The sequence below is a fragment of the Myxine glutinosa genome, chromosome 5 (genome assembly GCF_964187855.1).
Source record: "Myxine glutinosa chromosome 5, kmMyxGlut1.1, whole genome shotgun sequence".
NCBI lineage: Eukaryota > Metazoa > Chordata > Myxini > Myxiniformes > Myxinidae > Myxine > Myxine glutinosa.
The window spans coordinates 175851560-175865744 of record NC_136265.1 but is presented as its reverse complement, the minus strand read 5'-3'; the positions used below and the strand labels follow the sequence as shown (position 1 = coordinate 175865744).

The 14185-nt window shown below is 44.8% G+C and overlaps 1 protein-coding gene across 2 annotated transcripts in view; it reads right to left on the bottom strand.

Annotated features, from left to right (window-relative positions):
• Nucleotides 1–5635, bottom strand: part of AHNAK (AHNAK nucleoprotein) — a 91079-nt gene extending 85444 nt beyond the window's left edge. The window contains exon 1 of one of the 2 annotated variants that reach the window (XM_068115489.2): nucleotides 4883–5635. The gene's annotated coding sequence lies outside the window, so the exon portion shown is untranslated. The remainder of the gene's footprint in view (nucleotides 1–4882) is intronic. The other variant, XM_078779120.1, reaches the window with a different exon arrangement.
• Between the last annotated feature and the right edge of the window lie 8550 nt (nucleotides 5636–14185).

Sequence of the window (14185 nt, the reverse complement as noted above, 5' to 3'; positions counted from 1 at the left end):
CTGTGGTGAGATCAGTGTTTGAACCCATGACCTCTGGTGAGATCAGTGTTTGAACCCACTTTGAACCCATGACCTTGAACATGCTACCCTAACAATGTCCAGTTCACTTCACCCTCCATTTAACATCCAACTTCGAACTTCGAACTTAGACCCACGTTACCTCCTTCCTTAGAGAGTCCATTGAGACCGAACATCTTCATCACCATACTCCTTCAGAGCAGGTGGTTTGCCATTGTCTTTCCAGCAGTCGGTCAAGGCAGGAATTTGTATACTGTTCAGGGTGCCGGCGATAACTCACCTGCTTCGTAAAATGCACCGTGGAACATTGAACGTCTACGGGCTAATGGCAGCAGACAGGACGGCCGACTTAAAGTCCATCCGATGGAGGACGGGCACGTCGATGTGGGAAACACTTGGGTATAAGGCTTTATAGAGCCGGGTCGGGATTCGATCCCAGGTTATCATGCGAGTCCGTTAAAAACGACATCGACCGAGTACTTCGAGGAAATGCAAAAACAAAAAGATCTTTTCATTTTCATGTTCCCATGTTTTATGTTATGGGAATCCTGCCTTGGAATTGCGCAGGATGGGAAAATTCAACAGGGACTTTCTAAGAGTTTTAGACATGAAAAAAGTTTCAAACAGACACGTGGAATGTGGACATTCCCAAAAGGGAATTCTCATCCTGAAGCCGAAGGAATATAACTTACATACGTGAACTTTCTCTCAGATTACGTTATTCCCAAAGTCTATCATTCGAGGGATGTTCAAAAAGTTCCACAAACGAGAACCGTTAAAAATAAATTAATGTACTTCCTATGATGACGTAGAAAAATCACCAAACAAAATGTGGACAAATTATGTGGACGTTGGCACGAAATGGACCATATGGTGAGCATTTGATGGTTGTGGTTGTGGTTTGGTGGTTGAGTGTCTGCTCTGAGGTTGGGAGGTCGTGGGTACACATTCAAGAGGGCAGAGCAGGGACAAAAAACACACACACAATTACAAGGACAGGCAGGGTCGACTGAAGAAAGCAATGTGAACGTACAACATGAAGAGGGGTTGATCGAATTGGCACGCGGGGAATGCCCTCGGACAATCAGGCCTTCTTGATCGACGCCTCCTGATGCTGTGGCTTTGGAGAGCCACGTGCTTGCCATTTGCAAAGGTCTCTGTTATTACCTTCGCAAAAGCGGAAGGTTATGTTTTGATCGCTGTGTATTTATTTGTATGTCTGTGTGTGTGTGTGTGTGTATGTTATTCGCATAACTCAAAAAGTATTCAACCGAATTGCATGAAATTTGGTGGGATGATTGGTTATTATACGGGACACATTTGATTAGATTTTGGGAGCAATCGGGTCAAAGGTCAAGGTCAAGGTCACGAAAAGGTCAAAATCGTATTTTTACCATAGCGCGGTCAATTTTTATCCAATTGGCATGCAACTAATGCCAAAATGTTCAGAATTCAATGCCCGATCTTGTGATATACGACATGACCCAGGTGAAGACATTACCCTTGTTAGCGGTTGGGGGTCAAAGGTCAGGGGGGTCACGACCTTGCAAAATGTGCGTTTTTTGTCATAACTCGGTCAATTCTTATCCGATTTGCATGAAATCAGCACCAAACTGTTCACTGTTCTGTTCCCTACACTCCCATGCCAAGTACAGAACAGTAGCTGCGGCGAAGGTATGCGCTCTACCGAGTGCCCGTTCTAGTTCCCCTTGTGACTGCTTTGTCCAAGTCTATCTGAGTACCCCATCCTCCCCGAGTGTACACACACACACACACACACACACACACATATATATAAATATGACACAAACATACACACACACACACACACACACACACACACACATATAAATACAGTATGACACAAACACAAACACACACACACACACACACACACATACACACACATACACACACACACACATATATATACACACACACACATACACACACACATACACATATATACACACACACACACACACATACACACACGTACACACACACACACATATACACACACACACACACACACACACATACACACACACACACATACACACAAACACACACACACACATATAAATATGACACACACACACACACACATATGAATATGACATACACACACACAAACACACACACACATATAAATATGACACACACACACACACACACATATAAATATGACACACACACATAAATATGACACAAACATACACACATATAAATACGACATAAACATACACACATATATAAATATGACACACACACACACATATATAAATATGACACACACACATATAAATATGACACACACACACACGCACACATATAAATGTGACACACACACATATAAATATGACACACACACACATATAAACACATACACACACACATACACACACACATACACACACACAGACACATACACACACAGACACACACACACACACTCTCTTTTGTCGCTTTCAGAAGCTCTCGGTCTACTGATGCGTCATGCTCACTCGTTGCAAGGAGTGAGATCAACTCTGAAACTGCTGTTTCCCATATTTTGACTCACTGAAGCACACACAAACACACGCATATCCAGTGACAACATCGGCACATTGTCTCTCCCTTCATCCTTCCGCATGAGTGGCCAATTCATTCATGATTCTCTTCATCCAACAGCAGCCATATATAAATTACACAAACAAATATGATGGAGTTTTACCCCCTTACATGCCCTTTCCCCCTGTCCTATCCCTTCCGCAACTTCCCTCCAGCACACATTCTCATAGACTCCTTTAATCCTTCCTAATGAGTGTACTTCTCATTCATTAACAAAGTCATTAGCAGGCAATCCACAGATACAGATGGGGTTTAAACATACACCATGCAATTACCGCGTGTTCCTCATCTTGTGCTGATGAGGACATCAAGTGCAAAAACACTCTGATAAGCTCCCAACAATAGATAGGGCTGCACATCTCAAAATGGATATCTTATAACTAATAAAAAATGTTCTCAGCCACAATTTTTAATTATTTTTTTTTGTAAAATCAAATTGATTGGCAAAAGAAAGTCTAAAACAATGTTGTCCAACACTGATGTTGAAATCAAACTTTGCTCATCCTTCTGATAATTGCACATTACACGTCTCTTTGGGTATTGAGTTCAAAGACATCTGTTTTTTTATTATTTATTATTGTTATTATTATTATTATGCTTATTTATTTTTAATATGAAAGCAAAGAATGAGGCAAGAAAAGCATCAGAATATAATGAGTGACACAAAGATGTGTATCAGGTTGTAATGGATGCAGAAATTAAACTACAACGACCTTCGGTCAGAGCACACCTCCGCCAGGTTGAACAGTTTACGTTTTGGATCCCACTGATATGCCGGATCTGGATCCTGACCTGAACCAGAATCGAATCGGATTGTTCTCGTCACCAAACCAACTCGTCCACCAAGCTTTGTTATAATCCATCCACAACTTTTTGAAATATCATGATATATATCGTTTTTGGCCCGATCACTCAATGGTTGAAATGACTTGAAAAAAAAAAAAAAATTCTCGGATTCGGATCTTCACCAAAATCGAATCGAATCGATTCTTAGTTGTCGCACACCCAACCTGTCCAAAATTCTAGCATCCGGATTTTCACCAAAATCGAATCATTTAATCCTTGTCGCATACACAACCTGTGCACCAAATTTCGTCCAAATTGATCCACTAATTTTTCAAATACCCTGTCCACAAACAAACAGACAGGACTGAAAACATAACCTGCTCCCACCTTCGGTGACAAATTTAACTGAAGCTTGAGGTCATAGCATGAGTTCAAAGGTCAGCGAGAACAAACTTTCACCGCATTGTCACAGTGTCTGAGAAAGTGTCCACATCCAAATTTCTAATGTTTACCGATGTAGATGAAATACAGTGAGTGCTACATCCTTCGCAGCTAGCTCATCCTAAGTTGCGTATGATATACTCACTCCATCATCTCGAGATGTCCGAGTACAAGAACCGATCATGAAAATTATGTCCATAACTTGTTTACCTGTCAAGCCAAGAAAACCTAGAACATTTCCTTTTTATTTGTCAATATTCGTTACTTCCTTGGCAAAAATTCAGACCTAATGAAAAGATTGGCTCAAGTTTGGGAAACAAGCACAGCCAAGTTTAACCACCTTTCCTTCCTCCCTTTAACCACTTAACCACTGCCGCACGCTGATCCGTTCATGCCTTAACCAGAGCAGAAGTTTCAGGAAGTAAACGGTTGTGACCCCGATGGGTGTCATATCAAAGCAAATCATGAAAGTCAAGGCCCCAAGTCTTGCTGTAGTCCCTAATAAGAGTGCCACACCCTGTGCTCTCTTCGCTGCCAATACAACCCCGCTCAGCGCCCCCATTCCAAGGCGGATCATCCCCGATCCTCACAAACGCACTCGCTCAGCTCCTTCCCAACCCAAAAGCAACTCAAAAGTTTCTCCATCAACCTTAGGAGTAAATCTTTGGCTATTTTGCTCTCCAGACATGAAAACTCCCCAAAAGGTGCAACAAACGAGGAATAAAGTAAACTTCTCAAAGTTCAATCCCAACCGGACCTTCCCATTTGGAAGTTGAAAAGCAGCAGTTTATAGGTACTGAGGTTTTATTCGTATACAGTGGAGTTAATGAGGACTAGAAGAAGTACTTAAGCTATGAAGATGTTGATGACAGCAGAGATCTCTAAACAAAAACTTTTCCTTGTCAAACCCCATTCCCCAAAAAACACGGTGCCAAAAATGTCAACTGAAGTTGGTGAAACGAGCAAGCATGCTCCGAAGGAAAGCGTAAACAAGTTGGCATTTTAGATCCTCGCCCAGACTAACCTCCGCTTATCCCATGTTGGTGAAAAGCAGAAGGCGACACGTGCGCTTGATCCAACGCGGGGTGGGATGGAAGCTTTTGGAGCCCTCGGTCACGTCCAGAAGTCTCTCGTGAAGGTTCCGTGTAGACTTTGTCTTCGCTTCGCCCGCAGCAGTGGCACGGGGCACGGCTCGGTGAAGAAATGAGAGTACAGGCGGTTGCCACCCTCTCTCAGACCTCCTTGCGCTATCTCCCCCTTCGCGACTGTGAGTGGCACGGCCGAGGCAACGGAGCTAAGAGGTTCGGCCCCGCCCAGCCAAAAAGGAGGACCACATGGAGGGAATGGTGGCTGATGGAAGGGAGTGGGAGATGCTGGGAAGGAGAGACCGTAAAAGTTGTTGGCTTTGGAGACGTGCTCGGGACTTGATGGGAGAACGGTGTGGGTGGTGTTATCCTAGGTGCTCATCGCTGTGGATGAGTGTTTGCCATGGCACAATGGATGCGCAAAGAGGAAAAGAAACTTTGCTACTTTCAACTTTCAGCTGAATGTAATCTCAAGGAGTGGAGCTCGATGCATTATCTAGGTTCTAGGGGGAACTTCGAGATGCTCCTCTACATGTTAGGATAGCAGTTTTCAGTCAAGTTCTTTTTAGATTTTATACCCAAATGACCATTTAACATTTGCTTTACGTCGGTTTGTGATCAATTGAACTCACTGATGACCTTCACATCACACTGGCTTGAATGTGCCTGATCCCTTAAGATTCCAACAGCTAAGCGGAGTCGAAGACAGTTAAAACTTGGATGAGAGAGCTCCATGAATGGTTGGGTGTTGCCAGCTTTTGGGCGGCTCGGCTGGGTACGACTTCCCCGGCATTTGGCATCTCAGCTAGCAATTGATTTGGGGAAAAATCTCATTAAAACTGCCATCCTGGTGCAGTGCCGGCAGGGGGAGCTGCATCTCAGAGTACACCATCCTTTGGATGAAGGCATAAAGCCGGCTGCATTCAAATTATGATAAGATTGGGATGAGTATATAGAGGAGACGTAAATTGAGACGTACTGCATTGAGCGAATGGATGTGGATATGGCACGGGCATGGTGGGTTAAATGTCCTTCTCCTGTGTCTCAATTTCCTTGTGGATAGATGTGAGTGCAGATAAATGTATCCGTTGCAAAACATCCCTGATCTTGTTCTCATCAACACAAGTGCGCATGGCCAGAAAGGCAAGATTACAGGACAAGTAAAAAAAAAGGAAAGAAAAAAAGTTAAGTCTTCAACAGATCTTTATCGCCATAACACTCCAATTTGAAATGTTCTGAGATCCAAATCCAAATTGAAACCCAAATAAAGCTTTTTTTAAATCATCAAAAACGCTCCCAAACTCAAGCTCGGCCTCAAACGTAGTTCTGATCGACCTGAACAGGATTGACGCACATCTCCGAAGGTCTTGGCAGACCCAGATAAGCATTGCCGATCTGCATGGAAAGCAAAAGAGGAGAATGGCAAACTCACTAACTCATTATGTGTGATTGTAAAGCCAATCTGAGGCCTTGATGAGGTATGATAGGCAGTAAGATGAGACTTGGAACATTCTTTTACTTTCTGGATTGAATTAGGTGGGGGTAGGCTTCAGCTGCTTGCAGGGCGCAAAGCAATGGATGATTTCGCAGACGCTATAAGAAAAGGCAGCTTCAAGTTTAACTTGCAGGGAACACTGGCAGGAATGTGAGCAATGCAGTCAGAGAGTGAGGAGTGAGGGCGTGGGGGCGTGGGGGCGTGGAAAAGCAAGGGGGATGTAGGAAAATGAAGAAGGCGTGTTTGACTGCCGTGGACATGATGGAGCGAGGGGTGAGGCAGCATGGAGAAGTTGGGGAAACCTGAAGGGTGAGAGAACCAGGGAGGGCCTGGAGAAGGAAAAGGCTGACCCACCCCAGGCCCTCCACCCACAATATGCTTCTGGTATTAATCATGGCGGGCAGAAGGCACGTGCTAGGGCAGCTGGGGCCGGGAAGAGGGATTTGAGAGTAGAAAGAGTGGAGAATTGCTGCAAATTAGGGACAGTGAGCAGGTTCAGAGGTATAGCAGGCAGGCAGGGAGTTAGAACAGATAGAGAGAAAAGTGGAGACTCTGAGCAGGGATACGCAGACGCCTGTAAGAGGATGAAAGCTTTTCAAAAAAGATGAGCAGAAAATAAAAGTAAAGTGACAAAGAAGAAGCTGGAGATGGTCAACAAGTAGAAAGTAGAGAGAGAGCTGCAAGAGCAAAGGTTATGCATCCACGAGCGGGATTCTCGAGTGGCACGGAATGCCAGTTGAACATTTCTTTTCTCACGAGGACATGCCATGCATAGCATGATGTACTATTTTCAGACACGTCCGTCCGACAAACCAGATACTATGCAGTCCGGCACACCCGCAGAGGGGGAAAGAGAGAGAGAGAGCGGGGGAGAAGGGAAGATTTTTACAGGCCAGTGGAACAGTTCATGAGTTAGTGCAGTGTACATTGGCCATGTTGAATTTGCAAAACGTTATGTCAACAACCGGTATTGGACAACAGATTTTGGAGAAAAAGAAAGATTAATGAAATGTTTTCTTCTGAAAAATTGACTTCAACTGATGAGAAAATCTCGTTTGCATCGTCCTTTTCATAGCTTGGTGTTTGTTTCGGCAGGAAATCCATCACACCCCCACTTTTTCCCTCCACACCCCATGAAAACAATTCAAGGCCTGGAAAAAGTTCTGTAAATGTTAAGGATCACACTTCCCAAATTTCTTCCAGTACAAAAAGACATGAACAACTTAACAACATACAACAAATCGAAACAATGATTTCGAAAAATAAAAACCTAACGCATTCTTCCAAAATTCTTGCGAATGTTCAACTCTTCCCTTCTTCCAGCAGGGCTGGTCATATGGAATAGCACGTGACATTGTCTGTCCCCAAGGCTCACATTGCCACCCACACCTCTGCTTCAGCCTCCCTTAGCAAATTCCACCACATAGGCCACCCCCTCCCCATCGCTTCGTGGAGGACGGCCTGCTCTACATCTCCAGCTGCACATTCCTAGTTTTTCTAGGGACCCCACCCAACCACGCGCAGCCAGCCAGCAAAGTACGGAACGAGCAAGGAGGCCCGAGGCGAGCTAGGGAGGGGAGACCAGGCCGCTTGCCCACTGTGACGCGTTTAACCTAAAGCACATGAGCTTCATTGCAACCAGCTACACTGACGCCATGTATCCGCAAAGCATGGACGCTTGACGTGGTCACCTCCAATTGAAAACTTGGAGGAAATCACAGGAAAACAAGTCGTGGTCTTCACATTGTAGTTGGAGATGGTTCCATAGCACCATCAAAAAGCCAAAATAACTACCTTGAAAGAAAAAAAAAAACAACCTTTTCCATCCTACAGGTTGTCAACTTAATATCGTTCAGCAACATGCTTTTGCCAAACTCCAAACTGTTGGAAAGTATCTTTGCAGTATGACTGAACTTCCAGCAACTGTTCCTCAGTTTGCCAAACTTGGCACTTGCGGTTGCACTTCCGGTCGGTGCCATGACTAATTTGAAAGTGATCTATCCATGGACATTTTCATAAAACTCACCGACCGCCACCCCTGCTCATCACCCTCGCATGGAAAATCTGATGCCTCACATCCCCCTTCATCAGCAGCACATTTTCTTCCTCCCCACCACGCCCAAAGACTCCATTTCACTTCCAGCAAGCTAAAGCCAAAAATCCTTTTTCATTGTCAGTTTTATACAGAAATGCTGACCGCCTCGACTCCTCCGTCTGGTTTTGCAGCTTGTGCTCGATAAAAGAAAACAATAAAAGATATTGCGGAGACTTTCCAATGCACCTTTGCCAACATAATTCTGTTTTCTTCAAAGAAGATTTCTCGATCGGCCTATTCTGAAGCATTCCTGCACCCTGGATCAATATTCAATTGAACGCATGAAATGGAAATTGTTCCTTGCTCGGCAACTCGCTCCAGAATGCCTCTCCTGACGTGTAACTTTTAAAAGATACACCCTGTAAAGTTTGGGACTAATTCAGAGATGTCAAGGTGCCAGCAGCCGCTCAACTGTACGGCCGGGAGTGTAGGGTGGCTCGGGTTCCACTGAGCACGTGAACAAAAGGCCTTTGGGCCCTCACATCGAATACGGTTACACAGTCCTGGTGATTTCTCAGTAAACGTCCTGAAACACGAGCCGCGATGCATTGTAAACGGAGGCAATATAACCTCCATTTTGAACATTAACACAAAACATCCTTCTGTTCTAATTTTTTACGTATCAAGAAGAACTCCTCCAACAACGGCAATCCATCTCAATACGATGATAAACTCCAAACGTGGCTTCTTGTAAATAGGCCGTGAGGCCGACTATGGCAGCTGGGTAGTACCTGGTCAGCAAGCGTCCACTCTCTGCCGCTCCATTCCTCATCCCTCAGATCGGCAGTCTGCAGCCTCCTCACTCTCTGCAGACCTGGACAAAATCACAGACTGGTCAAACAAGTGGAACATGTCTTTCAATCCTGACAAATCTCACACTCTCACTATGTCTCTCTGAAAAGACCGACTGAACAACCCTCCCATCTACTTTATCAACAATCCTCTCCAAGAAGTTCTGTCACTCAAGCTTTTGGGTCTCACTATCTGCCATGATCTTTCCTGGGAAAACCACATTTCCAAGCTGGCCTCCAAAGCCAGTCACCGCCTGGGCATCCTCCGTCGTGCGAAGTCCTTCCTTGGCACATCTGAGCTCCTCACCACATACAAGGCTTTCATCCGCAACTTATTGGAATACTGCTCTCCCCTCTGGGCTGGTGCTCCTGCCTCACACCTAGCTCGGCTTCACGTTGTTGAAACCAAAGCTTTCAGAATCATTGGAATCTCCCGTGATGAAGCTAACTCCAAGGGCCTTTCACTCACTCACCGCAGGCAGGTAGGTGGTCTTTCTGTCTTCTACCGACTCCTCTCCGGCCTTGCCCCCCCCCCCCCAGCTCTCTCTGTGCTCTGTCCCCCAAATATTCCTACAGGTCGCACAAGATCTGCCAGTAACCCTCTTCTGGTGAAACTGCCAAACTCAAGACTCTCTGCTCACCTTCACTCCTTCATTCCTCTTTTCTCCCGCCTCTGGAACAAACTCCCACACTCTCTTCAATCCCACTCCTCCCTCCAGGTCTTTAAAACAGCTGTTCACCACCATCTCTTATCTTCCCCCATCCAAAACCTTAATCTTTTCTACCCCTGTTAATTCACCCCAGATCCACTTTTTTGAAATACCGACTTCTTTCCTGGAAGTCCTAGCAGTGTCCATGTGTATTTTTTTTTACCTCTCCCACCACCACCCCCCCCCCCTTCCCATGCCTCCTCCCCCCAAGCCCTCTCCCTCCCACAGATCTCCTGATGTCCCTGCTCCCCATTTTGTCTGCCGCTCCCTTTGTTGTATGTTTTATGTGTCAGTTTGTCTTTTTGTGATCAATGTTAGCTCTTACACGAGCCTCGATCTTGTATACAAAAAAAAAAAACAATTCCAACTAGGAATTCGAAAATGGCAAAAGGGTCAACTTGTCATCACGAAGCTCTCGGCTTGTGTAGTTGTGCGATAGGCCATCGGAACATGGTCGCCTCTCGATCCTCCGCCTCGAATGATAGGACGTTTGACGGTTACCGTTGCTGCTTTTCAAATCACTTCTCAGTTCAGCAGAGATTTCTGGTTCCTAAGAGAGAAACCATATGCATTTATCCTCCGAGTGATTTTCCAGTCCTTTTTTGGCCAGGACGTCACGGAGAGCTTGTGTTCTTCCAAGAAACGTCTTCATCTTGAAAATTCTTCTCCTTATCCCAGCAGGACAAGGAGCCGGAGAAGTCTAACATGAGAATGGAGATTGAATTCCTGTTCCAAAATAAATAGGAAACCATAACGTTTGATTGAAGAAGCACAGACGGATCCTTTACAATTGCTCCGATGACGTTGCACCTGTAATCCAAGTTTGAATGATAGTCTGCACCTTAAACATCATAACACTTGATCCATCATACTAACATCATATTTGCATCTGGAAACAGCGGCAATAATGTTGTCTTTCTGGTTCGAAGTTTGATGTCGAAGAAATGGAATTAAACACCAAATTGCCCTCCTGGTGCATTATGTGGACGGGCAGCACCTTGAAGCAAGTTGTCTTTCGAAGGAGAAATTAATCCAGTTGTCTTATCTGCTTGAACGTCCTCATGGATGTACGTACATTATGCCATTCTTCATTCAAAAACTAGAGCAAAAACAAAAACTAGCTCCCACTTCCTGTTTTTCGGAGTACTTGTGTTGCGATGAGTATCACTGAGAGCGATTCTGCAGTCGTAACTGAAGATTCAAATGTTTCTCACCAAGGTTAAATGTTACCTCACCAAGGAGAGGTCTCCATAGAGTAATACCATGGAGCACCACACGAAAGGGGAAAGGTGCACCGGTAGCATGGATTTTCAAAAGTTCATATTAACGCCACTTCCGGCCATAATACAATTTTTTTTGCCTTAACGGGTTCATGAATAAGAAAAAAATGGTCGATTATGAAACTTGTGAAACAAGAGCAATACGACTGTGTCACCAATATGCCTCCGCATAGTCCCTTCCCATGACGATGGGTGGATGCCCTCATTCACTGTCCTAAAAATAAAGTTTGTTTCCCTTCAGCTGTTTTGAAGTTTAACATTTCTACCACAGGACAGGTTTCACATCGGTCGGTGAAGCGTTTTCGGAGAAGGGATTTTTTTTAAATATCGGCTTTCAGGCTAATATGGCTGCCAAACCACGTGACATATGACATCAAAAATGTACACTCTGCATATGTATGAGTAGGGGATCACGTTTGTGAAGTTTCGTGTTGATCGGATAAGGTTCGTTTTTCTATCCAAGATGGCTGCCAAACCACGTGACCTACGACGTCATCATTTTCAAATTATATGCAATAATGACGTTAAATGACATTTATAAAATTTCGCATGGATCGGGTGAGCGGTTTCAGAGATATAATTATTTTATATTTCCCTTAAATCCAATATGGCTGCCAAACCATGTGACCTATGATGTCATAAATTTAATATTTCAATACCAATGGATCAGACATCATGTGCATGAAATTTCAGATTTTGAGGATGAGGCATTCGATTAAAACATTTATGGCTGGTATACAACTTCACTGATGATGTCATCATGATCATGCTTTTGTTCGCCATTGGGAGGTTTTTACAATGTGCCAAGTGTCAAATTTTTCCATTCAGCTGTTTCGGAGAAATATATATTTTAATTATTTGCGTTTAATCCAAGATGGCTGCCATACCACGTGACCTATGACGTCACAATTATGATAACATTCTGTATGGGTGTCACTCTCCTACCCTGAAAGTTTCATCTCAATCAGACATGTGGTTGCTGAGAAAAACGAGGTTTAGCCCGGACGGACGGATGGAGGACAACCCGAAAACGTAATGCCTCCCACCACCTTCGGGGGCGAAGGCATAAAAAACGTTTTTGTTTGAAGTTGACGGACACCATCTCAGATAGGTTATGCGAAAAACACAAACAACTTAACTGTAAGAGTTCCGAGAGTACACATCACGTGTCTGTTGGTAGCGTCATTTTAGGGCTGGGGCCTCGCCATGTTGCAGCAGAATATTATAATTTGGCTAGAATAGCAGATCTCCCACCTTTGTTCGTTTCCCCAAAAAACCTTTCCCTCACCCCTCCCCCCCCAAAAGCAACATACACACATACATACATACACACATGCACACATAATACACACACACACACACACACACACACACACACACACACACACACGCACACACACGCACACACACATAAATACACACGTACATACACACATGCATACACACATGCATACACACACACACACACACACAGAGAGATAAATACACACATGCATACACACATGCACACACACATGCATACACACATACATATTGTGCTGCACACACATACATCTTGTGCTGCACACACATACATATTGTGCTGCGGCACACCTTTGTACAAACTAGTATCAGGTGTTTATCCAAAATTTAAAGATTGTTGTTTGTTGATCCACATCCACCGTTAAGAGTTCACACACATGAAGCGGCTGCCGCGGCACATTTCCCACAACATGTCCTCTCGGAACAACTTCCATGTATCCATTGGACAGCTGATCAATGGTTCTCTCATGATTGCAAATGATGGACTCTAATACAGGAGAATATCATCAGTATCTTCCGACATTATTGGCAATAGCACGAAGGGGCAAAATCCACCAGAATGGACGAACTTTATGACACGACGGTGGAATTCCCCTGGGAAAAGCATTTTATGGGGTGAGGAGTACTGTGCGACACTGGCAATAACTCATCAACTCCTTCCTGAAATTAGACACCCAACCAGCAGAGGTGACCTCCTTTTCGAGTGGGGTGGCCAACAGACGGTATACCTATTGATACAACACCCAACCACAACTATCCGGAATGCCTCTTCATGGTGGTTGCACCCCCACTGGAAATCAGGGGCTAAGTCTTCCCCATTCTTCTCTGCAGCCCTGGACTTGGATGGAGTTAACAAGGTTAGAGAAGATCATGGTGGAGGACTGGGGATGATCTGAGATGGTGGTGAACAGTTCTCTTGAAGATCTGGAGAGAAGAATGAGATTGAAGAGGAGGTGGAAATTGATTCCACAGGTGGGAAAAGAGGAGGAGAAAATCAGTGGAGGTGAGGAGTGATCAACCAGAAGGGGGTTGACGGGGGACCGTAGGAGCCCTGCAGGAACCTGGTGGGACAAAGCATGGAAAGAGCAGAGGGAGGGAGCAAGACCAGAAATGAGGGAGAAGAAGACAGAGACCATCGACCTGTCTACGATGGCGAAGTGATTGACCCATGGACTCAGCTTCATTGCGGGAGATTCCCATGATCTTGAAGGCATCGGTTTCCATAGCATCAAGGTGAGCAAGATGTGAGGCAGGTGCGCCAGCCCAGAGGGGAGAGCAGTATTCCAAATGGAGGAGAGCAGATTCTTACAAAATACATTCAAAATGTTCCCACACTGAACTTGTCATGTCAAGTATATACGAGATGGTGACAGTTCTTCTTTAACTCTTCAAATCACCCTCTTTGTGAAGCTTTGTGATTATTCCTGCACCTTCTGGGAAAATCTTCGGAAGTTCTTCTGGACTACAGCTCCTGCAGAGCTGGTGTCTTGTCGTCCCCCGTCGCACCGCGGAGCGAAAGGGGGAATATGGTTTTCCCCTCCGTCCGTGTGTCCGTCCGTCCGTGCGTGC